This window comes from Schistocerca nitens, chromosome 8, assembly GCF_023898315.1.
Source record: "Schistocerca nitens isolate TAMUIC-IGC-003100 chromosome 8, iqSchNite1.1, whole genome shotgun sequence".
Lineage (NCBI taxonomy): Eukaryota > Metazoa > Arthropoda > Insecta > Orthoptera > Acrididae > Schistocerca > Schistocerca nitens.
The window spans coordinates 366,102,052-366,129,491 of record NC_064621.1 but is presented as its reverse complement, the minus strand read 5'-3'; positions in this window follow the sequence as shown (position 1 = coordinate 366,129,491).

The following is a 27,440-nucleotide window of genomic DNA, read 5'->3' as shown; positions in this document are numbered from 1 at the left end:
TCTCAAAGACCGAAAGATGCCGATAACTGCACTTGCACTTCTTGTGGGCATGCTGTGTTGCGAACTCCACCTGAAAAATTCCAGTGATGTTACATATATCCAGGTAATAATGTACACACGCCATTCTTCAATTATAGAAATGTGTTTTTATCTACTGAAAATACTCAAAATAAACTCGTACAAGTATAAAACTGCAATCAACATATTTTACAGGCTTGGATATACTGGAATATTAGTTTGGTAGAGTTCGGTCGACGTGTTGGTGGCGTAACACTCTTCAGTTTCTATCACGGCATTATGTACGTAAAGACACTGTACTTTTACAGAATACCAATCGCCACAGTTGCGGCAAGTTGTAGAACGATGCATCACGCGCTTTTCCAACAAGCAAGGAAGTCAGCGTAATATTTCAGAGACAGAGACAACATAGTGATTGGGTTATAAGTCTATGTGGAAGTCAGCTGAAATATTCCTTTAATGAAATGTTTTTCTTTTTTTTTTTTTATACATGTGACGAATTTGTAATATTTTTCTTTTACTGTCTCTGTGTTTGGCGAAGGCACTGATATGAGCTCATGCATGGTTCAGAAATTAAGAACAAGTGTCTTGCATACTCAAATTTGGAGTACGCCTTCTACTGCCATGCCTTCCAAACCTTGTACAAGTTTGCCGAGATGATGGTTATCAATTATTTTGTAATCTATATAACTGAAATATTTTCTCCAAATATTGCAGCCACTATCGCACTTGACTGTCAATTCGCCAAACCATGAACACTACAGATGCATTATTTAACAATGTAATACACAAAACATAATCATTGATAATACTGTAAAAGGGGTAAATTATATCCGCAAGAACACTATTTTTTGCACAGTTCTCACCAGTATGCTCGGCATATTTATTTCGTTCACTCCTTATATTACAACATTGCGGGACAACAATAAATCCTTTCTCCTCAGGTTATTAGATTCGAATTTAGAGCAGAGTAAGTATCAGAGTGATAATTAATTAATGCATTTCGTTACAAGAAGCCGAAGAATAATTATATGTTGACAGCGATAATACACACGCACTTGATGTCTCTGACTTTTACCAATACGCGATACCTACTGTGAAAATTCACACGCAGTGGCTAATATTTTCGAGATAGTGCAAAGCCCTCAGTGGGGCCGATATCTTTAATTGTTAAATGTGGCAGTTTCTGTTCAACTTCCACAACCTTGTTTGCCTGAAGGCCATTATCATTTTATTTAATTTTGTTAAACTGATTTTCGTAAGATTGTCTTTTCCTTTTAATGGGAGAGGACAAGGATTAGCAGGTTTTCGCATTACTTTTCCATAGAAATATGGTTCAAATTCTCGATACAGACACATAAAACAGCTGCATGCTCTGCGTATATTTCTTAATGTTCAGTATGTATTAAAATTAATATTTTTAGTTGATATAAATAAAGTTAAGTTCTCGTTTTTGGAACAAGTTCATACCACAAAATGCATTATTTTTCATTCAGTACATTGCTTCATCAAGTGCATAATTACGAATTTGTTTCAGTAATTCTAATCTTTCTCATTGTGGCTACATCTGCTTTCAAGACTGGATATTAATTCATCCTGGGTCGTTTATTTTTAATGTTCTCCACGATTTGGCCAACTCTTGAGGAAAACCAGGGAAGACCTCATGAGGAGCTTCCATCCTTGAGCCGCTGACTTTATACCGTTCGAAGTGACAGTACACTTGAGAATTGTCCGTTTGGAACGGCTTTTTTAATCATGTGTATTACAGATTGGTATATGTGTAGACCCATAGTTCACGTGATGGTAAGATTTATGCGTACAAAAATGTATTTTTCGACATGAACATTAAACATGCTTGAATAATTTTCTTCAGTTGAGGCAAATGGAGGAGGCGAAATTGCCATTTATAGTGTTAACAAGGGACAATAGATTTTCTTTTTGGTAATGTTTTGTTGTACAATTTTCATTCTTTGCTTCATTGTTGGTGTAACATCAGAATGACATAGGCATATATTGTTGTTGGAGTTTTCTTGCAACCTGTGAGGTGTGTGGTCTCTTGGTATCAGCAGTGTCCCTCAGGAAAGTTACAGGAGACAGTTCTCAAAAAGTACCATCTAGAAAATTGATGGCAGGATTACTGTAACATTTGTACAACTACATCAGAAGTAATTAAGGCTGTGAAGCTAGGCTAACTGTTTCATTCAGCTAATCCACAACTGAGTCATACCGTTACTGTTTCTTCTGAACATATAGGTCAATACAATCTAGATCAAGTCCTCAGCATACAACAGTTCAGACTGCTCCCATATCACACATGAATTCAGTCCATATGTATGAATGTGCGATAGTTAATACAACCAGTATAAAATTCAATAATAGTTTACTCTCAAATAATAAACGAAAAGACCTCTGCTTCCAAAATTATAGCCACATCCATGCCTGCTACCTATACAAAAACACAAAGCTTTTTCAAGTGGTTTAGGAATTGATAGAAAACACCATATTATTACTAATACCCACAAATAACAATTTGTACTTGCACCACATTTAGTATCTGACATTTACAAAACATCAAACTAACAATCATGAAAGAGGATCACCAAAATGAACTCATAACTCTTAGGAAAATGAGTGTACCTGGTCCAACATTATCTGGCCAGCCTCGAAATCCAGACAAATTCTACATTAGTTTTAGGTAATATTGGTGAGAATTGTTTTTATAAAAATTCTAACTTAATATTTCAGTTAATGCATACTGTTACATTTTCACCTTACATATACAGAAATAACACAAATAAGTTCATTTGCAAGGTAGTTCATATAAATTTCAGTTAATTATTGTGTCTCATTCACACCTACAAAATGCAGAAAATTAATTTCCATTTATAGCATAATCCTACCCCATTATCTTTATAACATTAACAGTTTCTAAACTAAATATTTACAACTCTTGATTTATGTCACTGTAAAGAATAAGAAAGATTTGCCTACTAATCTTTCTGATTACATACAGAAAAATGTAAACTACTAATATATACACAGAAACATAAATAATATTCTGCTGTACGTCCTCAAAGGTATGTGTTTGGGACCCTTAACCATGAAGAAATTATTTCATTAACACACATATACTATTAATACATTTAAAGATTAAATACTACATTTACCAATTAAAGATCACACATATATTGTACATCATAATCATAGTCCAGCAGAGTATTCAATCAATGCCTATGTAGATGCTATTCTTACTTTGGCAGGTAGTTTTCACTAATATACATGCATCGCAGTGTGAGTCTCTTTATATGTCAACAGATGTTCACTACTATACTATAACTATGACTACATATACTCATGGTGAGGACAGAGTCCCAGGATAACAAACTAAGTAAGTGCTTGCATCTGGGATCCTTGTGACCACAAATGGACCTCCACACAGTAGTTGCCATTTCCGATTTTTTTTACATAACAGACGTGATTTAGGATGGTTGTTACTCAGAATTCTGTCATCAAAAGCAAACATTTGTATTGTGGATAACGTCTTCTCAAAATACATTTTTCTCTTTTTTCCCTGCCATTGACCTGATTGGAGTACAGTTAGTGTACATGCACTAAAGGTCATTTATAATCTCTTCAAGTGATTTCACATAAGTTATTCAGGATGGCTGCTTGTTATGGCAGTACGTGCTCATGAATCTATGTAACTCCCTGAATTTCCATGCAATGGGCTTTGCTTCAGGGTGGTTCTTTGATGTGAATATCTGCTTAATCTGTTGATGTCACAGAAAATCTCACCAGTTGTTGCTAGTGAAATTTGTGAAGTTGTCAGAGAGTAAAACAAATGGCTTTTCTGCGTAATGGATGCAGTCGTCCACTTTGCCACTATCTTCTTGATTATAGGTGAACTTGTAGCACTTATACAAACATCAAAAAAATTTTGCATCACCTCGGTTCCGAGAGTTCCAGAACCTGTACAGAAAATTGGAACCATTGCATCTTGTATCTCCATACAGTGAGATCTTCAGAGGTGGTGGTCCAGATTGCTGTACAAACCGATACCTCAGTACCCAGTAGCACTTTCTCTTGCATTGATGCATACTTGTATTTGTCGTTGCATACTATCCACAAGTTCATCAAGGCACTGTTGGTCCAGATTGTCACACTCCTCAACGGCGATTCGGTGTGGATCCCTCAGAGTGGTTGGTAGGTCACGTTGTCCATAAACAGCCAATTTCAATCTATCCCAGACATGTTCAATAGGGTTATTGTCTAGAGAACTTGCTGGCCACTCTAGTCGAGCGATGTCGTTGTCCTGAAGGAAGTCATTCACAAGATGTGCACGATGGTGGCGCAAATAGTCGTCCATGAAGACGAATGCCTCGCCAATATGCTGCCGATATGGTTGCACTGTCGGTCGGAGGATGGCATTCACGTATCGTACAGTCGTTACGGCGCCTTTCATGACCACTAACGGCGTACGTTGGCCCCACATAATGCCACGCCGAAACAGCAGGGAGCCTCCATCTTGCTGCACTCGCTGGACTGTGTGTCTAAGGCGTTCAGCCTGACCGGGTTGCCTCCAAACACGTCTCCGACGTGAGAAAGTGATGCCAATCCTGAGCAGTCCATTCGGCATGTTGTTGGGCACATCTCTACCGCGCTGCATGGTGTCGTGGTTGCAAAGTTGGGCGTCGCCTTGGACGTCGGGAGTGAAGTTGCGCATCATGCAACCTATTGAGCACAGTTTGAGTTGTAACACGACGTCCTGTGGCTGCACGAAAAGCATTATTCAACATGGTGGCATTGCTGTCAGGGTTCCTCCGAGCCGTAATCCTCAGGATTGACCGTCTAGACATGGCTGAACTATCGACAACACGAGCCGTGTACCTCCTTCCTGGTGGGATGACTGGAACTGATCGACTGTCGGACCCCCCTCCGTCTAATATACGCTGATCATACATGGTTGTTTACATCTTTGGGCGTGTTTAGTGACATCTTTGAACAGTCAAAGGGACTGTGTCTGTGATACAATATCCACAGTCAACGTCTATCTTCAGGTGTTCTGGTAATCGGGGTGATGCGAAACGTTTTTTGACGTGTGTATATCTGGAGAACAAATCATAGAAAACTACAAGTACTTGGCACCTGAACATGCTGATAAGAAACGCCAGAGATGTCCCTGATGCTGCTTGCAATGATTTTACAGGTAGAGGGCTTGCAATTCGCCTTTACGGCATCTGTTTGATGCTTTTGTCTTTTGGTAGATACTGCAAAGTTCTCAGTAACTTTGGTCCTTTCCCACACTTATTCAGAATGTGGCAATAACGGCCGATTTCTTGGCACATTGTATGATACCAAATGTCCCCATTCATAATGGATATACCAAATTAATTTATTTTCATAAGCTCTAGGGATGCAAACGCATCACTGATTAAATTCTGGGGTACAGAGATAGAATAAAACTTGATCAACAGTAGATACCGCTCATTAAGGCTTTGATTTAGAGTTTTCTGCAGTTTTTGCTTACCATGATTCCACCTAGGAACTGCACTTCGCAAACTTGACAGATTTCTGCATAATCCTACATAACGTTTTCTATGGACTTCATCTTTTTATTAGTAACACCCTAAAACCTGAAGATTGTTCATTCGTGCCCAGGTTTTCATGCAACCCTTCACTGAGGTGAGTTAAGGCATTTACCAGCATATTGTCTTTGTCTTGAGATGAATAATGTCAAAGCTACCCTTCTGGAGTGCTAGAGGCCGTGTGCCAAGCCGTGCATGTAATAGTTTGCCACTTTGTAGAAAGCTTGGTGGCTGGTGATAGCAGTACACTTTTTTGTGAGTTCCAGCAAGGTAATAGCGGCACGTTTTGAATGCCCACATGACTACAAGTGCCCCAGACTCAGTAGTTAAATTGTCCTTTCACAATCAGATAGGATACAGCTCACGAAAGTGATAACTTAGAAGGTAGGAACTGCAACAGTATTCCTGATTTAGAAGAGACAAGCCCCCCCCCCCTCCCCAAGCCCATTCAGGATGTATCAATCAGCAACACAATGCAGCTGGTATTTCTGACTGGTATAGCATCTTGGAGGTAATATGTGATTAGTTTTTACAAACACCAGTTGACAATCTTGTGACTAGTGCCACTGCTCATTTTATCATAACAAGTTTGAAAGTGGTTCTGAATTTAACAAGTGGTCTGGAACGAACCTTTGGTCAAAAGACATAAGAACAAAGATGCTTTTCAATTACTTTCTCACACAAGGAGTGGGAAAATTGGCTGTTGAACTTACTTTTACACTGTCAGGCAGTATAACAGAGGAAGTAATTACGTGACCCAGGAACTTAATTTGCTCATGTCCAAATTTTGATTTTTGCAGGTTGGCAACTACTCCAGTCTGCAAGAATTCGCTTAAGATCTTTTCCTATCATGTCGATATGATCTGACCAATTTTGTGTTGCTATTAGCAGATCATAAATAAACATGCCATCTGATCTGTCAGGCTCATATGGACCATGTTTATGATGATGTTAAGAAATCATCCACAAACAATGCTACCTAATCTAGGACCTCAAGTCCTAGGATGAAGTCAAGTGGTGCTACGAATACACTGGAACTCACATTAAAACCAAAAGGCAATATTTTAACTTGTAAGTTCCTCTCAGAGTGTATAAACACTGCATATTTATGTGGTTCTATCGCCAGGGGAATCTGCCAATATGAATGACATACGTCAATACTTGTAAGGTATTTAACTCAATGGAATGTCTGGATAAACACGTCTGTGTTTTCTGGTCTCATTCAGACAGGCCAATAATCTTATTTATAGCTCCTGCATCAGAAGGTAATCTATAATTTTAACCAGGTTTTGCCACTGCAAGAAGCAGACTACAGTATCGACTGTCTGATGGTTCTATGAAGCCCCATTCCACCATTTTCCTGATATCTCGGTTTACAGCAGTCTTTCCTACTTTCGAATGGAATAGGAACTGTTGCAGGATGTTTTGTACAGCATGACGTTTTGACTGTAGCCACAGATTGCTTGAGGCTGCTCCTCAAACACATCTATGTACCTAAGCAACATATCCAAGCGTTGTCATCCAGTTAAGGAACTTGACTGTGCAACTTTCGATTGTTTGCTTTCCCCTGTGGAAGGAATGGCAGTAGCTTCAGGCTGTTGTCTATTTCGTGTGTCTCACTACTAATCTTCTTTATCATGATGCCCTGGCAATATTTCCCCTGGGTAGCATTAGTTTTTAGTAATCGAAATCTCACACCATCTACCATAAGATAGCATTTTCAGAAAGAAAAATCGAGCTTACGTCGTTTTCCCTTAGGAATTCAGCTCCGATAAAGCAGTCTGCTACAAGACGATGCCCCCGTAGGAATGTAAAAGTACATTCCATTGCTACGTTACCTAGAATTACGTCAAGGTGGGCCTGTTCATTTATGGATCTGGCGTGAACAATTCCCAGGATTCTACAATTACCAGTAGAGATATAACAACTGCCCCTCTTTTATATAAGTCAGTGGACACCACATTCACAACTGAGCCTGTGTCTAATATTACTGTGACATGTGAATTTGCTATCTGCACACTGATTGCGGACTATTCAACTGTCGAGTAATCGTTACCGCACTGATATTGCGGCATAGCTCCTTCCTAATGTCTGCACTGTCATTGTACCAAAGAAGCTTTATCCTTCTGTCACAGCCCCTGCTCCATCCCATGACCAACATTTTTGTTCTGGACGCGGTCATGTGTAATTTTCCTGTCTATTTTTGGTTGGTCGATTATTATAGTCAATAACTTCGGTAATCACTAGTGGTTGATTCCGGCAGTCGTGATTATTCTACCTTTCTTGCTGGCTGTTGTCCCAGTCGTTGTTTTGTTTGTCAGCATATCACTGAGATAGCATCTGCATTCTTGCTTCATTTGCTTACTACAATTGTTATTATGATTTTTATTAGTGTTATGGTACATTTTGTTGTGTTGCTCACTCTGAGCATTCTGCTGATGCTCGCGTCAGCTCACATGATACTCATATGCTGTTTTATGCCTGCGATTATTGCTAGTGCTAGCAATAGCCAGTTGATTTACTGCTTGACCTATCTAAACTTAGCATCCTGATGTTTTAGACGTTTGGAGTTGATGACCAAGATAAATTCCTCTAAGTTTTTATCAGATACATGGATCAACTTTTCTTTAATAACAACAGGCAATTTTGCCTTAAGGACTCGCAAAATATCATGATGTGATGTCTGCTCATTACAGTATCAGGTCTTTTAATATATTTCTCAAATTTCTCAATGTAAGGTCTGATGCTTCCCTACCAAAGTTGAATGTTTCCGGATTGAATATCCCTTTGTTGAGTCATTCTTGTATCCCATTTGTCCAATATTTGGCCAGGAACATTCTTTCAAATTCATAACCTGTATAACAGTACTCTGCTGCCACACTGGTCCAGAGTGCAGAATGACTGTGTTTATATCCGCTGATGACACCTATTTTCTAGATACCATTCCCATACGTCTTAAGACACAGCAGAATACGTGAATACTTTTTTTTTGTTTGGTGAGGTTTGCAACTGCAGGTGCTTAATCATGATCCACAAGCACTGAAGTATAGCTCACGCAGCCCCCACCACACACTGCCATATTGAGATTGTTGCAACAATTGAGGGGCTGGCTCACATTGCTCATACTGCTTCTGACTAGACACTGGTTCACACACTTGCACCATTTTAGGTTTGTCCACCTTTGATTGTGTGACGCCCAACCCTTTAACCTCAGATAACTCTTTTTTAATCAAGTCTGTTTCCTCGCTAATTGTACCGCACCATTGCTGGAAATCTCTTCCTATTTGTTATTTAATTTCATGCAACTTATTTCTTACTGGGTTAACTGAATCATCAAGTTAGTTAGGTATGTGGTTAATTGTGGCCTGAACTTTGATATCAGTTTCCTTTGCAATTTGTTCATTCTTTACAGATGTCCAGTTCCCAAAGTCGGCTGCAGATTGTTGTCTTTGCAACTCGAAATGTTGATTTTGTTCTTTTGCTCAATGAATATATTGATGACTAATTCTGATACCTGGTGAACGGCTTCAGGCAATAAATACTGAAGCTGTTTAATCTCTCCTACCTCATCAGTTAGCTCTTTTATAATTACAGGTACCTACTTTCGCCAGTGAAGCTTGGTTTTCGGATAGTTTCTGTTTCGTTAGCTTAGCACCAATCTAATTAAGTACAGTGGACATTCTTACGGATAATATTTTATTCTTCAGAATAATTCCATTAATAGGTCCTTTCGTTGAGTGCTTGTAGTAGCTGGCTCAATATTGTCAGTATTTTGCTGAATATTACTCTCCTCATGTACTTTCATGTTCATTTGTTTTTGTACTTCACCATAATAAAAATTCCCAAAATCATTACTCAACTAATCAAACAGTAATTAACTAATCCTAATACAAGTATACCTACTTCTTACTTAAAGAATTAATATCTTTACTACTTCATTAAAAATATCTAGCAGAAAATCACCGTGACACTTACGTGACGCGCAATGTTTCTACCTAAAAATCAGAAAATATTCTATTACTTCAATAACAATGAAATTACCTAAACTAAAATCTGAATATTTTGCAGTTTTGAAACTGAAATTGGTTCAAGTAAGATAGCTCACAGAGATAAGCAAAAAATGTATTTCCCGACTAGGTTGGAGATCCATCAAAGACGTTTTTGACTGTGGAAATCATCCTCTTATTATTTTATACTTCCTTCCTCCACATTATAATTCATAAGTGTGAAACAGAAAAACGTAAACTTTGTGAGTACAAGGTGTACAATAATATCTAGACTACTTTCACAACTTAACAATAGTCCTGTCACGGTTCGCCAACTATAAAATAACTCTGTGTGGCATTGAACTGAAATATTTCTTTAATGAAATTACTTTCTTTCTTTCCTTCATGTATGAGACAACTATGTGAATTTTTCTTTTACTGTCTATGTGGTTGGTGAAGTATCATGCAGATTCCAATGCTCGTACGAGTTTGCCGAGCTGACAGAAACTGTTATAATTTTTTTTTTAAGTTGTAATTGAAATATTTCCTGCAAATATTGCAGCCTTTGTCGTTCTTGACCATCAACTCGCCAAACAATGTCCATACCACAGATGTTATTTAACACATGTGTATAATTATTGATAGTACTGTAAAAGGGGGAAATTCTCTGTATGAGAATATTATTTGTGTACGTTCTGATCAGATCAACCAGCGTTTTTCTTATGATCAATTCGTATGTTGCAATATGGTGGAACAACAATAGCAGCATATTCAGATTAATGTTGTAGAGCAGAGTCATTATGAGAGTGATAATTAATTCATACGTTTTGTCGCAAGACATCATGTAATAACTCAGCTCCAGCAGTGAGAGGACATGCGCAGTCAGCACTTGATTTTTACCGACATAGAACAGCTACTCAGATCATTCACTCTCAGCGACTATTATTTTTGAGATACCTCATTGTCCATACTTCAGATGAGTCTCGTGAACTACCCTCTGCACACGAACCCAAAAGGAAACGTGAATTTGCATATTGTACAGTGCCAAACTCTACTTGAAGTACTTATCTGACAATGCACACAGATGCCACGACGCCCTGTCGAGTTGAAGGTCACGAATCATCAACGACACATCTTCCAGGAAGTGTGACAGGAAATGTCAAATGACCTTTTTTTCAGACAGTTAAAGTAACAACTCAAGCGTAACGCATTTAATCGATGATGAGCCGCTGGTAAAAATAGGTACCCTACAACAGTGTGTGTTAACTTGAAGATGACAGAGTTCAGAGGGTCACGCATGGAAGTAAAATTCACTATAAATGTTTTTGTAAGGTAGTATCTGAAATGGAAACTCATCTTCTGTTGTCAGGCGTTTTCGGTGATTTACTAAGATGATTCTTAGAAACTGTTTGAACCCACCAGTGCTCTGCATGATTTGTCCTGTGTATACAGCAGCTCTCACGGAAGATTTGTAGATGGGGTTGAGTAATTCTTTCTGTTCCCTTTTCGTTATACAGCATTAAATCGCACGAAATATAATTCTGAGGGCAGCGCTACGTAGTTCTGATTTCGTTGTCGGTGGGCGTTGTAGCCGACTTCCGAGGATTGCCAGGAACTGCCTTATCACTCATTTTGATAATGTATTGCAAAATAAATAGCACTCAGAACAGTGTAGCGCAAAACAGTACCAAAGCAGACGGCAAAAGCTACCTTACCCAATGAGCTCAACTACTGTACCTAATGTTGCCTGGAGCCGGGAACAAATGACTTCCGGCTGAAGGCTTCCGACGTTTGCCGACTTCTACCAATTCATACTAGGAAGCTCAAAAATGGTTCAAATGGCTCTGAGCACTATGAGACTTAACATCGGAGGTCATCAGTCCCCTAGGACTTAGAACTACTTAAACCTAACTAAGGACATCACAGACATCCATGCCCGAGGCAGGATTCGAACCTGCGACCGTAGCAGTCGCGCGGTTCCGGACTGAAGCGCCTAGAACCGCTCGTCCACCGCAGCCGGCTACTAGGACACAGTTTGTCAACTAAACGTTGAGCAAATTCCCAAGAATAACATGCAGCTGCCTTTAGGTAGTACTCATGTCCACATTGTACTCGTGTATAGTGGTGGCTTCACCGTCTTGAGATTAGGTGACGAAGCATTACCCGCTATTCAGTACCGTTACAAGGGATCCTACAACAGCTCACTGACTTCTTCAAGTAGTTGCCACATAGTTTACCCTTGGTAGTTCAGTCATTGAGCAAGCAGTAAAGGAAACAAAAGAAAAATTCGGAGTAGGTATTAAAATCCATGGAGAAGTAATAAAAACTTTGGGTTTCACCGATGACATTGTTATTCTATCAGAGACAGCAAAGGACTTGGAAGAGCAGTTGAACGGAATGGACAGTGTCTTGAAAGGAGGATGTAAGATGAACATCAACAAAAGCAAAACGAGGATAATGGAATGTAGTCGAATTGGGTGATGCTGAGGGAATTAGATTAGGAAATGAGACACTTAAATTAGTACAGGAGTTTTGCTATTTGGGGAGCAAAATAACTGATGATGGTCGAAGTAGAGAGGATATAAAATGTAGACTGGCAATGGCAAGGAAAGCGTTTCTGAAGAAGAGAAATTTGTTAACATCGAGTATAGATTTAAGTGTCAGGAAGTCGTTTCTGAAAGTATTTATATGGAGTGTAGCCATGTATGCAAGTGAAACATGGACGATAAATAGTTTGGACAAGAAGAGAATAGAAGCTTTCGAAATGTGGTGCTGTAGAAGAACGCTGAAGATTAGATGGGTAGATCACATAACTAATGATGAAGTATTGAATAGAATTGGGGAGAAGAGGAGTTTGTGGCACAACTTGACAAAAAGAAGGGACCGGTTGGTAGGACATGTTCTGAGGCATCAAGGGATCACAAATTTAGCACTGGAGCGTGGAGGCATCAAGGGATCACAAATTTAGCATTGGAGCGTGGAGGGTAAAAATCGTAGAGGGAGACCAAGAGATGAATACACTAAGTAGATTCAGAAAGATGTAGGTTGCAGTAAGTACTGGGAGATGAAGAAGCTTGCACAGGATAGAGTAGCATGGAGAGCTGCATCAAACCAGTCTCAGGACTGAAGACCACAACAACAACAGTTCAGTCATAAGGGAAGATGAGTCTTAGAGGGATGAAAAGGGGAAATCGAATTTGTCCTTCTACACTGAACCATCTCGCCATATTCCTGAAGTGAGGGAGGGAAACCACGGGAAACCCAAATCCAGACTGCCGGGTGGTGATCCAAACAACAGAGCTTCCGAACGCGAGTGCAGTTTCTGAACCACTCGAACCTTACGGTATTTCGCCGTTGTTGGTGGTTGTTACGGCGTAAAGTCAAGCGCCGGCACGTCAGTCGGGAACGATAGAGAAGAGGTGGCCGTGAGAAGAAGTCAGTCAGACGCATGCTGACACACCCCTCTCCATGACGACAACGCGACAGCAACGGCCCTTATGTGAAGAGGACATAAGCGGCGCGACCGACTGGTGACGACCCAGACGAATAGCAGCTTGAAGATTAGGCACTTGTACAGTAGGATCAACTGTAGTCACCTCGCTTGTACTCTCTATGTAGCACAGACTTAGGATTGTTTATACTGAAGAAGATTAATTATTTTTATGTCGCCCTTTGCTTGCGACATATCTGTGTATTTGCAGAATTTAAGTATTGTAATTGCTCATTCCGTAATAAAACTCAGGCTGGCCACGGTGGCCGAGCGGTTCTACGCGCTTCAGTGCGGAACCACGCTGCTGCTACTGTCGCAGGTTCGAATCCTGCCTCAGGCATGGATGTGTGTGAAGTCCTTAAGTTAGTTTGGTTTAAGTAGTTCTAAGTCCAGGGGACTGATGACCTCAGATGTTAAGTCCCATAGTGCTTAGAGCCATTTGAACCATTTGAATAAAACTCATTAATACGATTTGTTTGAATGTTTGTCTAGTGAACCGAGAATGCAGGCTTCCTGTACACCACAGTGGTTGCTACTAATAAACTTCTCAAACCACTTTTAAGAGACATACTTGCTAATAGGTCACCTAAAAGGTTTTTGATGATAGTTTTTAGAACAAATCGTTTGCGTTTAGTGCCGTACAGCATGACATATACTAAATAGGATCACACTTCTGATGTGTTTTCACAAACTTCAGCAATGTGTGATTTTTAGAAAGGAAATGCCTCAAATGCGATGAATTTTCATGATTTCCAAAAGCATCGTTCCCTAGAACGATTCCATTTTAGATTTTCTCCCTTCTATGATCACAGACTTGGTTGAATTTATAAATTTCAGTTCGAAAGAAATTATGTCGAAGATAAAAATCAATTCGAGCTTTCAGCAGTCATCGGTCCAACATTCTGTTTTTCGTGTTCCTGAAATGGTAGTAAAGGTTGCACTCTGCACCTGCTGGCACATGCCGTCTGTTGTCTCAGAAATAAGTTACGAGAGGGCTGCAAAAAGTAAGTTTCACATTGCCTGCCCGGTTAGCCGTGCGGTCTATCGCACAGCTTTCCGGGTTGGCAAGGAGCGCCTGGTCCCGGGCACGAATCCGCCCGGCGGACTTGAGTCGAGGTCCAGTCTGTGGATGGCTTTTAGGCGGTTTTCCATCTGCCTCGGCGAATACGGGCTCGTTCCCCTTATTCCGCCTCAGCTACACTATGTCGGCGATTGCTGCGCAAACAAGGTCTCCACGTATGCGTACACTACCATTACTCTACCACTCAAACATAGGGGTTACAATCGTCTGGTGTGAGACGTTCCCTGGGGGGTCCACCGGGGGCCGAACCGCACAGTAACCCTGGGTTCGGTGTGGGGCGGCGGAGGGGTGAAGTGGACTGCGGTAGTCGTCGTTGGGTTGTGGACCACTGCGGCCTCGGCGGGGACGGAGCCTCTCCGTCGTTTCTAGGCCCCCAGTTACCATACAATACATACAAGTTACTCATATCGTCCCCCGGTAATACAACTGCACAAAGAGAGTGCTGCATTGTCAGAAGAGAGTACATTTTCTGCGTTTCCTGTAGGCGCAGTTCTGCTTCAGTACGGTAACAGATGCACCACAGTGTAGGAGTTAAATGGCGCGGCAACTGGAAAAGTACTCCAAATTCTTGTGGACCAAATGTCCATATTGCACAGACTCACCGTGAAATTCTGACGTTATATGAACCAAATGCAGTATCGAGTCCAGCCATAGTGATTTGATCACAGAATAAAATTCTTACTCTGCAGCGAGTGTGCGCTGATCTGAAACTTCCCGGTATGCTAAAACTGTTTGCTGGACCGAGACTCGAACTCGGGACTTACGCGTTTCGCGGGAAGTGCTCTACCAACTGAATTATCCAAGCAAGACTCCTACATTCCAAGGAGATGAGGTACTCGCGGAGTAAACCTGTGAGGGTGGGTCGTGAGTCGCACTTGGATAGCTCAGTCGGTAGATTACTTCTCTGCAAAAGGGAAAAGTTCCGAATCCGAGTCTCGGTCCAGCACACAGTTCTAGCCCGACAGAAAGTTTCGTCTCAACGCACACTCCGCTGCAGAGTGAAAATTTCGTTCTGGAAGCACCCCCCACCCCCCGGGCTGTGTCTAAGCCATGACTCCGCAATATCCTTTCTTCTTAAAATTTGTAGTAAGTTCCTATGCGACCAAACTACTAAGGCCATCGGTCCCTAGGCTTACACACTACTTAATCTAACTTAAACTAACTTAGGCTAAGGACAACACACACACCCATGCCCGAGAGAGGACTCGTATCTCCGACGGGGGGAGTCACGCGAACCATGGGAAGGCGCCTGAGACCGCACGGCTACCCCGCGCGGCTATCCCTTCTTGCAGGAGCGCTAGTTCTGCAAGTTTTGCAGAAGAATTTCTGTGATTTCTGGAAGGTAGGAGGTGAGGTACTGGAGGAAGTGTATCTGTGAGGACGAGTCGCGAGTCGTGCTTGGATAGCTCAGTCGGTAGAGAACTTGCCCGCGAAAGCCAAAGGTCCCGAGATCGAGTCTCACTCGGGCACACAGTTTGAATCAGCCAGGAGGTTAGAATTTGATCACGGTCGCTCAGACGTGGGTGATGCTGATCGGGAATGAAGGCCACTGACATCGACTACAGACGGCAATGCCCAGGCATTCGGGGAAATAATCCGCAACAGTAGCATACTTTGCGACGACGAGGACGTTCACATAACGTTTCTCGAATGGTTGCGTGACCAAGGAGCGGACGGCTGTCGTCGAGGAATCCAACTGTTGATAGAACGTTCCATTGTTGTTTTCGGACTATGTGGTGACTGCTAACAGTAGTGTCATGTATTCATGTCACTTTGAAGTTAGCGCAGGATTCAATTAAAGTCTCTTGACCTTTCACAATGATATGTAACTTACTTTTTGAAGTCTTCGTTTCTGAAAAGGATATTCGGGAGGTTTCTCTTGGTCGTAAGCAAATGCTGAAACTAGTAATACACTCCTACGTATTCCCAACTGGGAAACCCTCTGCTTCATTACTGTCTGCCAACTATCTGAAAAGATTGGGAGGAGACCGATGACCTCAGATGTTAAGTGCTAAGTGCCATTTGAACCATTTGAAAAGATTGGAACTCCATAACGGACTGATTATCAATCATCCCTCCGAAGACCTTGGCGTAGAGAACATAATAACTTGGTTGTACATTTACATACATCCACTGGGCCATCAACATTTTATCTGTAACATATTTCTCAAGAAAGTGGATATACTGTAGCTCCATTCCCCCTGTTCTGATCGAGGTTTCGTGGGGTTTCCCTCGGTTGTTTGTCAAATGACGGACTTGGTGATCCTCTCCCAAATAGTCCCAATAGTGGACCCATATAAGCTACTCCGAATCTTCGGGACGTCATAGCTACTCCACGTCTTCGGGACGTCATAATGTGAATACTCCCGAGGTCATGCAGAAAAGAATGGCTGGTTGCTGAATCAACGAGCCCTGTCAACCAGTAATCAGCTACCGGAAGACAATTACAGGTAATAAAGAAGAGCCAAGACAAGACTAAAACAACAATTTAAAGAGTTATCCTTGGAGACAAACTGTTTCTGATGTTAATCGTGTGACTAAATAGCTACGAGAATTTGCAAGCAATGCTGTCTTTCCTATCCTAGCTACGACATATAAATGTAGAACAGTCTTTCCTATTCTTGAACGACTGTAAAAGATGAAAGCAAGGGTAATCAGGGACGGAATGTCAGCTCTGGTATAGCGGAAAAGAGCTTAGGACACTGCAAACGGCACACAAAGCTTCCGCCCCTATCCGCAATGGCACGAAAAAGTTGTCTCCCTGGAATGTAAGCAACTTGCTCCAGCCTCTGGAAACAGACAGCTACTCCAGCTAAGGCGACACCTGCGTACGCGCACAGACCACAAACGCCAGTATTATGTGAAGGCATGCACGACTCTTGCAGTGCTGAGCCATGTCAGTTGGCTAACGCTTTCCGGGGATTGCAAGGCTAATTGCTGCCAGTGGATGACAAATGACAGCTGAGAACGTTCTAGTTCCCTCCACTTTGATCACCTGCGTGCACGTCAGATGTAACTCATTCCTCTGTTTGGCAACCTGCATTCTTTTTTTGGACGCTTTGACTCTGACGGTTTCAAAAGCCGGTGTAAAGCGATCTTATCAATACATCGTTTATAATTTCATTTCTTACAATAGAATGGTCTAATCCGACATGTCGAAACAGTCCCGAAATTTTTTATACGGGAAGAATACAGCTCACGAAATATAGTGTCAAAATTTTAGCTGCTAAGATGCACTGTAAGTATTGAAAATTAGAAAATGCTCGTAAGCCTGCTAATAACATCTCTCTGTACATTTTCCAGAGTTTCACAGCATGCGGAATTCAGTTAACACTGTCACACTTGCAAACATGAAATATGGAGAATGTGGTATGCAGTCGAAATCACCTTCTTCTCCTGAATGCCTACGTATAGGCTCTTTGTTAGTTAATTTCCTCGACATTAACAAGAATGATGCCGACCTTTCGTTAGAAATTGTGGAAACATTAGAAGAAATAGGTAATAACTCTAACAATTCCGTGAACTGTGCATCGATAATTGCTGTTCCAATAAGAGCCCAGATCAGGAATCCCTTCCTAGCCCTAGCATTCAGTGACAAAGAATCGGATGTGAATTTTTGTTTAAGGTGGGAGAAAAAGACTAAAATTAAGCACTACGCAAAGCCTGCTCCGTTTCGTAGAATCTGAGAGGGAATTGTATAAACGGAAGAAAGAATGACACGAAGTAAGAGATATTACCAAAGTGAAAGAAAAACTATTTGAAAGATTTAGAATTACACGTGAGAGATTCTGCACCGGTAGCAATGGAGCTCTAGGAGACTACGCCCTCCGCATTGTAAGTGAGAATAAAATTGTTAGTTTACAAGCTCCTTCGACCTCATTAAGCAGTTTCAAGAAATCATACAGAATAGGAAGTCGCATAATTATGAAGTTCACTTCGGGTCAGCTTATAGAGGAGATGTCTTTAATAGGCATTACTGTAGAGAAATTCGTAACGTACATGAAGAGGATGCTTACTTTTATCCACACATTTTCTAGGCATAAAGCCGATCAGTCGAATTTCCTGAAAGATCTTCATGCAAATCGCATTTAATCACCTCGGGGCTAAAAAAAAAGCAAAGTCGGTCGTGGAATCGGTGAATGCTATGACACATTCTTATACAATGATGCACTTATGAGTGATTACTGTTTCTATAGCTTTATGCCTATCGTTAGGAACTTCAGGCAGATGAAGGGAAAGGAGAGTTCAGTTCCAAAAATCTTGTACCGGATGTGTCAAATGCAGGAAAACGGGAAAGAATAATTTTAAACATTTAATTCGATCATCTTCTTACCAGCTGCAGAAAATAATTCATTAATTTTGTTGAACATTTTGCCTCTGTTTTTGAGAAGGACTACGAAAAATCTGTTGATATAATTCGGATTCCAACCGGAACAACTAATGTGACTGAACGTCTCTATAAATAATTTTTGCAGCAATGGAAATTATTTGTCAGGAAATTCAAATAAATGGTTCAAATAGCTCTGAGCACTATGGGACTTAACAGCTGAGGTCATCAGTCCCCTAGAACTTAGAACTACTGAAACCTAACTAACCTAAGGACATCACACACATCCATGCCCGAGGCAGGATTCGAACATGCGACCGTAGCGGTCGCGCGGTTCCGGACTGAAGCACCTAGAACCGCTCGGCCATTCTGGCCGGCCGTCAGGAAATTGTTGGGCAATATAATATCCGATAACTCTTTGACATTTCAGGTTTGTCATCGGAATAGTATTCTTAAACTTCGGTGATTTGCACATTATCAGGTTACGTAACCACGTTTTACCAATGTAATCAACCATCCCTTGTACGCAGGGCAATATAAAGAACAGCGGCATCTATTCCCAATCTGTCTAAATAAAACAAGTAATTACTGTGAAGCGCCTGAATGCATTGATTTTTCCTTTATCAGGTGTGACTTGTGTAAGGAAAATTTTTGTTTTCATTATTCAACAGACACTCGGCACTTCTGTGACAACTATTGGGAATTATTCAAAAATTATCATCAGAACTGTGCTTCAGGAGCTGTTATAAAATGACGTATGTCTAAGAAATATTTCAAGTCTCGACTGATGGAAATTTTCTGTAACGTAGCATCAAACACGATAAAATTTTTATTTCCTCTGCCAGTCATCTTCGTAAACATTACACCTGAAACAGTTTAGCTATCGATATAGCCTGCCAGTCATTCCGAAAATTTATGATGCGTGACTTTTTGGCATGGTTTAAGTGTTCAAAATTCGCAGTTGTGCACCCAAGATTCATGGTGCGCTACGCTCTCTTGTCAAAGATGCTTCGGCTCTTCGCCGAATTGCACTCTAGGATGGAAGGGCTGTACAGACCGCTTTTATTAGCGGTTCTTCACGAGACAAAAATGAGTATTTTCAACATTTTGTGAAGTGCTTGTAGTGCGTCTTAGCAGCTAAAATTCTGATATAGCCATCCGTTGTGTTGTTCCTGTGTACAAAATTCGACGGTTGGTTTCGAGATGTGATACTGGATCATTTTCATTGGGAAACGAAACTCTCAAAAAAAATTGTTAACGTTTCATTCTTCTTTTTTCTTTTTTTATTCTTATTTCACACCCACCTTCCCCCATATGGGCGAGGGGAAGGGCTATCAGTGGTAGGGGAATGAGAGGTAAAGTGCCCAGGACAGTAAAAGTGGCCAATGCACATTTTTTACCCTGAATAGTGCTGCTGCCTATCGAGAACTGGTCAGATTAGTTCTAATGTGCACCATCACTGTTGTCAGTCAGTTTGACACAGGAAGTTTGTTCCGTTATATTTTAGTAAAAGCTTCTGTGATTTTCCATCGTCTGATGTAAGTTCTTTTAGTCTTGTTACCTCATTTATACTTAGAGTAATACTTTTTTGCCACATCAATGGTTTGACAAAGCCTTTTGGACTACAAATTTAATTCCTTGTTGTTTGTTACTGTTTGGTAGTTTGATCTGTGAGCCACCAATGCCAGCATAGTGTACGACCGGGGAAGTGGCCACATTACGCGTCGGGAGAAGTGTCCAAATTTTTTACCCTCGTAAGGGTTAGTTACTTCCACATATCACGCATAATACTTCCGGTCAAATTTACTTCCAACTCCTATAATATAAAAAGCTATCGCCTGTCCTATCTCCTGAATTAATTTACATTATTTTGAACAATCTCCGTTGTATTACACGTGGCTTAATACAAAAATACGATTGAAAACGATCTGGCCAAGGCGCTTGGTATTGTTTTAAATATTAGGACATCAAGATGGCCAGAACGTATGTCCGAAAATCAGAACAACAAACATGGGATCCTATTGCAATGGAACTGACCACATTACCCCCTAGGTAGGGAAAAGCAGCCACTTCGTAAGCCTTCAAAAAACACATAGCTTCTACATATTATTTTTTTTCGCGTACAAATATTGTACATTCAAAAAGTATAGGCGGTAAGCTTCTATCGATAACCATAATTTGGTGAAAATTCGATTTCCCTTAGAGTGGCCACGTTACCCCACCTTCCCCTACATCAACCCGCAATCCGGTCAAATAAAAGTATACGACATGATAAAAAAAACACTAACATGAAAGTGAGATATTTACGAATGAATTTATAAAAAATTTAAAGGTGAAATCAATGGGCGCTTTTGTACATACGAAACATGGCTTTCTTTGTTTTTAATTTAAAAAAGAAATAATAAAAAGGTAAAAAGAAAAGCAATAAGAACACATTTAAAATATTCAAAACACGATGTAAAACAATGATCTTAAAAAAACATTTCATTGTCACTAAAATTGGAAGGACCTGCACTGGGAGAGGTCGTTTGTTGTTTAAGGGGAGAAGATTGGGTACTGAGGAGGGTAGGAGGACTGATGAGTAGTATCGATGGAGTAGGAGTGGATGTTGAGTGACAAGAAGGGAGAAGTTGGTAGGATATCGGTAAGGCCACAACTCGAGGAGGAAAAAGGGTAAAGGGAGAGAAGGGGACAGGGAAATACGGGGAGGGAAGGAAAAGGGAGCCCTGATGATGTGGAATCGGTGGGGTGTATTTATATTTGGTAGGATGAGTATGTGTCGGAACGGAGTCCATGGTTGGGGACTAGGAGACAGTTGATATTTCGTTGGGAGAGGATGTGGGGGTGGGTAGTAGGGTTGATGGGATTTTGTTAACATCTAAACATATTGTAAATGAAAGGCCCACAAATTATTTCTCGGCCAATTTCGGTTGGGAAAATACGGAATTTGTTGTAGGACATCGTGCTATATTCCCGCTTAAAGTTCTATAGTTTCGTGAAGTTCGAATGGGTGGCGGCGCTATATGTAGCCTTCAGAATGGTGTCTGTTACGACAAGAAAGGAAGAATGAATTGATTGTTGGTGTTAATAACGATCATCCTCCTTTACCTCCTCTGCATTACTGCAGATGACGTGTCACTGAGCACATTTGTTGTGTGCATGCAGTACACGTGAGGTGCCTAGTCGTTTCCACTGCACTGTGTGGAGTACGAAGGTTCTGTTATAGTTCACTAACCTGCTGTCTTCAAGTTGATGTCCCCAGCGCAGAAAACAGCACGCAGGTAGTAGGTTCTGTATCTTGAGGCTGAAATTGACTTTTAGCGAGGTTCTGTTCTGAATTAATGTATCACTTCTTTGGGATGCCACTCGCGTATTTTTAATATAGTCACATGAGGAGACTACATGATCTTAACACAACACCTTCTGATACAGCAAAGTACATGATCAAACACAATGTTTACGAAAATGTATCTTTACACTATTTGTAGCACGTGTCTGTGCTTCATGACTACCGGAGTGAATCTTTTAATACTGAATATTGGCAAACACATACTGGAACAGACAACATGACTCTACATCTCGACTGCCTAATCCATAGTGACGAACAGGAACTTAATTAAAAATTGGAAATTCTCTCTACGACATACAACACGTCTGTCCTTTCTCGACTGCCTAATCCAGAGTGACGAACAGGAACTTAAATAAAAATTGGAAACACATCTACGATAGACAACATGTGTGTTCTTCTCGACTGCCTAATCCAAAGTGACGAACAGACCGAAACACTTCGCGCGCCATACCAGAAAAGGCGTGACCCGAACGCTTCCGAAGTGCTTCGTCTACAATTTCGTCATTCTTTTGTTTTTTATTTAAATTGTTTTTAATAATTCTAAAATGACTGATCGATAGTCAGCTGTTGAGATATATTTACATTAAAAAGTGAAGTCATTCCAATGAGTAGTTTAACTACTAATAATAACTATACTTTAACGTTTTGACGCCCTTGCTCCGAACACAGCAGCCAATCACAGAGCAGTAGCATTATGCAGGCGGCCTTTCTCACGGGAATAGTACCTAATTTAACATCTGTCACAGGTACCTCACACCACTTTTCGTCATCTATATGCTTCTTGCATCTCCACTGCTCTGGGAACAGCTTCTTGGAGCCTAATATGATGGCTGACTAAGGCAGAAATATTACACTGTGACGGAGGTGCGTTTCAAGCAGAGAGCTGTTATTGTGTTTCTTTTGGCAGAAAACCAGACCATCGCAGATATTCATATACTCTGGAAGAATTGGCAGCGAACAAAACCACTGAATCGTTGGGCGAGGCGTCTGCCACCATGGCAACAATGTCCCGCAAACCTTTCCGATCTCTCGCGTGCGGGACGTCCGCGTAAAGGTGGGAGTCCTGTAATATTGGAACTTGTGGACGCTCTCATTCGAGGTGATCGACGGTTCGCAATCAGACCCCTCGCTGGTCAACTGGATGTCTTGCGGCAGGGCGAGGTTTTTATCGTTGTTGCTCGTACGTACACACACTCTCTCATTCACTGTCCACCTACCTCAGTATGGCTTCCTTATGACGTCCCTTCACTCTGGAGTAGTAGATACTCACTAGGCCTCGTAAAGCAGCGTTGATGAAACCACAACCTGATACCTACCATACAGAGGCCGCGTAACACAAGTTGCGAATCAGTTCCTGTAAGTTCATTTTAGCAAATTTCAGGTGGTGGGAAACTGCAGTTTACCTGCAGTAAGCCTTCGGAAATTTTAGTAAACTGGTTTTTATTCGTAAGGAAGCACATAAATTTGCTATCATGTCCGAATTTACTATTTTAACTGCTCTATCATTCCAAGTTCACAGTCAATACACCAAAAGTTCACACGGAAAAGCAGCCAAAATATCGACCAGTCCGATCCGATTAATGTTCGATCTGGCAGTCACTGACCCACTGCTATAGCGAATTGTACATTCGGTTGAATCAGTGGTCTTCAGTGTCTGAAGTGCTCGGTCAAGTATTCCTTAAAGAATACGGGATATGCCACGCGGGATTTTCACTAAGGCCGAAATATCCAAGCTCATAACTTTTCAATAAATGAACTCAGAAACCTCAATCTTTCCTCAAAATGTTCGTAACTCAAACCTCCTTAGTTACGACTAGTTCTAAATGCAATGAACTCAATAGTTCTTCATTTTGCATGCAATTTGCACAGTGACATCGAACATGCTCTTACACGTACGATAGCTAGCGAGCGACTATCGCTGCCACCCCACTCTATGACTATCTAACTTCCTGCGCGCAGGAACAGCTTAATTATGATTGGCTAATGGTCTGAACGAACAAACAGAATGATCCTTCTAGATCATTCTCGCGGCAAAACTTGCCTGAGCCAGTCACTAATCAGAAAATAATTTACGTAATTCCAACGCCAATTTCTAATACAATATTTAATAAAATAGACCAAAATACAAAATAATCTTTAAATTAATTTAGAAACTTATTCCACTTCCAACTTCTATTCTGGCTGCTTTCTTACAAAAGCAAGCACACATCGACATACGTCATTAGCTTCGTGGGTGTACCACAATTTTCCCACGATTCAATTTTTTTAGGTTTTACGTATAACAATATTAAGTTTTAACGCATGTCCCACAGACACTCTCTCATTCATTCCCATGTATTCACACAACAAAAAATAAGCAAATAATAATTTTGATTGATTTTTTTCTATTACAGAACGTAGAGTAATTAAAGTTTTGAAAAGACAATTCCAATTAAGTGATTTTATACACTGAGAACTCTGTTTATGACATTAGATGATAATAAAAGACAAACTTCTATTGTTCCTAACTGAGTTTTGAAACGTAAGTGACGGTTTTTGGACGTTTAAGTAATTTTCTCAATCTCCGGAATTAAAAGGGATAAAAGTGTGAAAATTTTACAGGATCGTTTACTTAATAACAAAAGATGGTAAACCAAGTTTGAGCAAAATCGGGTGATAATTACTATGGTTTATTTAGATTCGTAGGGGGTATGAATTTACATTCCTACTAGATGGTACTGGAGAACCTTTTCACAGCTAGTAGCGTCAGCTGCGCTATGAGTCCTGGCGAAGACACAATCCTGCAGCAACTGGGCTACACGGCTGCATGCTTTACTACAATGAATGTTATTTCGTAATAACTTGCTACGTTACAGTCTCTGTAGTGCTGATGAACTCGTTCACCAGTTGGGGTGTGTGCCCAAAGAGTTCCTCGCCGCAGCAACGAAGGGTCATCTGTGCGGAAGTTGCTTGCGCGTACGAGACTGATCGTGACAATTGTTGTTGAACGTAGGCACAGGCGATGTAACATGGGTTCATCACTTCGAACCGGAAACAAAACGGCAATCCATGTGGTGGCGCCACACACACACACACACACACACACACACACACACACACACTCCTCCGAAGAAAAGTTCAAAGCCGCACCCTTGGTCTTCTGGGACTCTGAAGGACTTACTGTGTTTGATGTCCTCCCTCATGGTGAAACGATTTGCTCTAAAGTGTATTGTGCTACCCTCAGGAAACTGAAGAAACAGCCTCAGCATGTTCGTCCACATAGAAATTCCGACGAACTTCTCCTTCTCCGTGACAACACAAGTCCTTACACAAGTCTGCACACCCGAGAGGAACTCACAAAACTTCATTGCACTGTTATTCCTAATCCATCCTACAGCCACAATCTCGCATCTTCCGACTTCCATCTGCTGGGCCCAATGAAGGGCGTACTCCGCAGAAAGCAGTACATAGATGATGGCGAGGTTACTGGTGCAACAAGACGTTGGCTTCGATGCCGACTATTAGAGTGGTTTCGTGCAGACACCCCCCCCCCACCCCCCCCCCACCTCCACCCCCCCCCCCCGCAAGGTGGCGTAAAGACGTCGCATTAAAAGGAGATTTTGTTGAAAAATATGGTTTTGTTGCCAAAAGAGTGGAGAATAATATGGTGTATTGGAATCCTGAAAAAACCAACCTGCTTTCTTAAAAAAAGTGTTGCATTATTTATTGTGCGCTCCTCGTACTTTACTGTTTACGGTAATGATGAATGTGTAAGATATGTATTGTTATCTGGTCAATATTCGATTGATTGAGTGACATCTCGTGGCAATGACGGGAGCTACAAGTTGGTCAGATAGGCGGTATCTGGTGGAAAAAGCAGTAAACAGAAGCGGCAACTCCAGAGCGTAGCGAAACTAGACCAGCAGATATAAAAGTCGCTCACCGCGTTAATCTACACTACTGGCCATTAAAATTGATGCACCAGGAAGAAATGCAGATGATAAACGGGTATTCATTGGACAAATATACTATACTAGAACTGACATGTGATTACATTTCCACGTAATTTGGGTGCATAGATCCTGAGAAATCAGTACCCAGAACAACCACCTATGGCCGTAATAACGGCCTTGATACGCCTGGGCATTGAGTCAAACAGAGCTTGGATGGCGTGTACAGGTACAGCTGCCCATGCAGCTTCAACACGATGTCACAGTTCATCAAGAGTAGTGACTGGCGTACTGTGACGAGCCAGTTGCTCGGCCACCATTTACCAGACGTTTTCAATTGGTGAGGGATCTGAAGAATGCGCTGGCCAGGGCAGCAGTCGAACATTTTCTGTATCCAGAAAGGCAGGACCTGAAACATGCGATCGTGCATTATCCTGCTGAAATGAAGGGTTTCGCAGAGATCGAATGAGGGTAAAAAAAAAAAAAAAAGATTCAAATGGTTCTGAGCACTATGGGACTTAACATCTGTGGTCATCAGTCCCCTAGAACTTAGAACTACTTAACCCTAACTAACCTAAGGACATCACACACATCGATGCCTGAGGCAGGATTCGAACCTGCGACCGTAGCTGTCACGCGGTTCCAGACTGAAGCGCCTACAACCGCACGGCCACACCGGCCGGCAATGAAGGGTAGAGCCACGGGTCGTAACACATCTGAAATATAACGTCCACTGCTCAAAGTACGTCAATGCGAACAAGAGGTGACCGAGACGTGTAACCAATGGCACTCAATACCATCACGCCGGATGATAGGCCAGTATGGCGATGACGAATACACGCTTCCAATATGTGTTCACCGCGATGTCGCCAAACACGGATGCGACCATCATGATGCCCTAAACAGAACCTGGATTCATCCGAAAAAATGACGTTTTGCCATTCGTGCACCCAGGTTCGTCGTTGAGTACACCATCGAAGGCGCTCATGTCTGTGATGCAGCTCAAGGGTAACCGCAGCCATGGTCTCCGAGCTGATAGTTTTGTGTTAGCAGAAGAGCCAACACTGTTACGAATGGAGGCCGAAATGCACGCGTTTTAGCTCACGCAGGCTGGCGTGGAGAGGAAAGAACTATACTGACGTGAGGTCTGGAACATGACAAGGAATGAGAATTCAGAAAGCGGACATAATTAGTTTGATACTTAACTTTAATCCATTAATGATGAACGTCGCTCTTGACGGTACATGATTCACAATATTATCTGTTCAGAATACATTGTTCAAGTAATTATAGTAACTGAATATGGCGCCTTGCTAGGTCGTAGCAAATGACGTAGCTGAAGGCTATGCTAAACTGTCGTCTCTGCAAATGAGAGCGTATGTAAACAGTGAACCATCGCTAGCAAAGTCGGCTGTACAACAGGCGCGAGTGCTAGGGAGTCTCTCTAGACTAGACCTGCCGTGTGCCGGCGCTCGGTCTGCAATCACTGATAGTGGCGACACGCGGGTCCGACGTATACTAACGGACTGGCCGATTTAAAGGCTACCACCTAGCAAGTGTGGTGTCTGGCGGTGACACCACAGATAGTCCATGCTGCTGCAAACGTCGTCGAACTGTTGGTGCAGATGGTTGTTTTCTTGCAAACGTCCCCATCTGTTGACTCAGGAATCGAGAC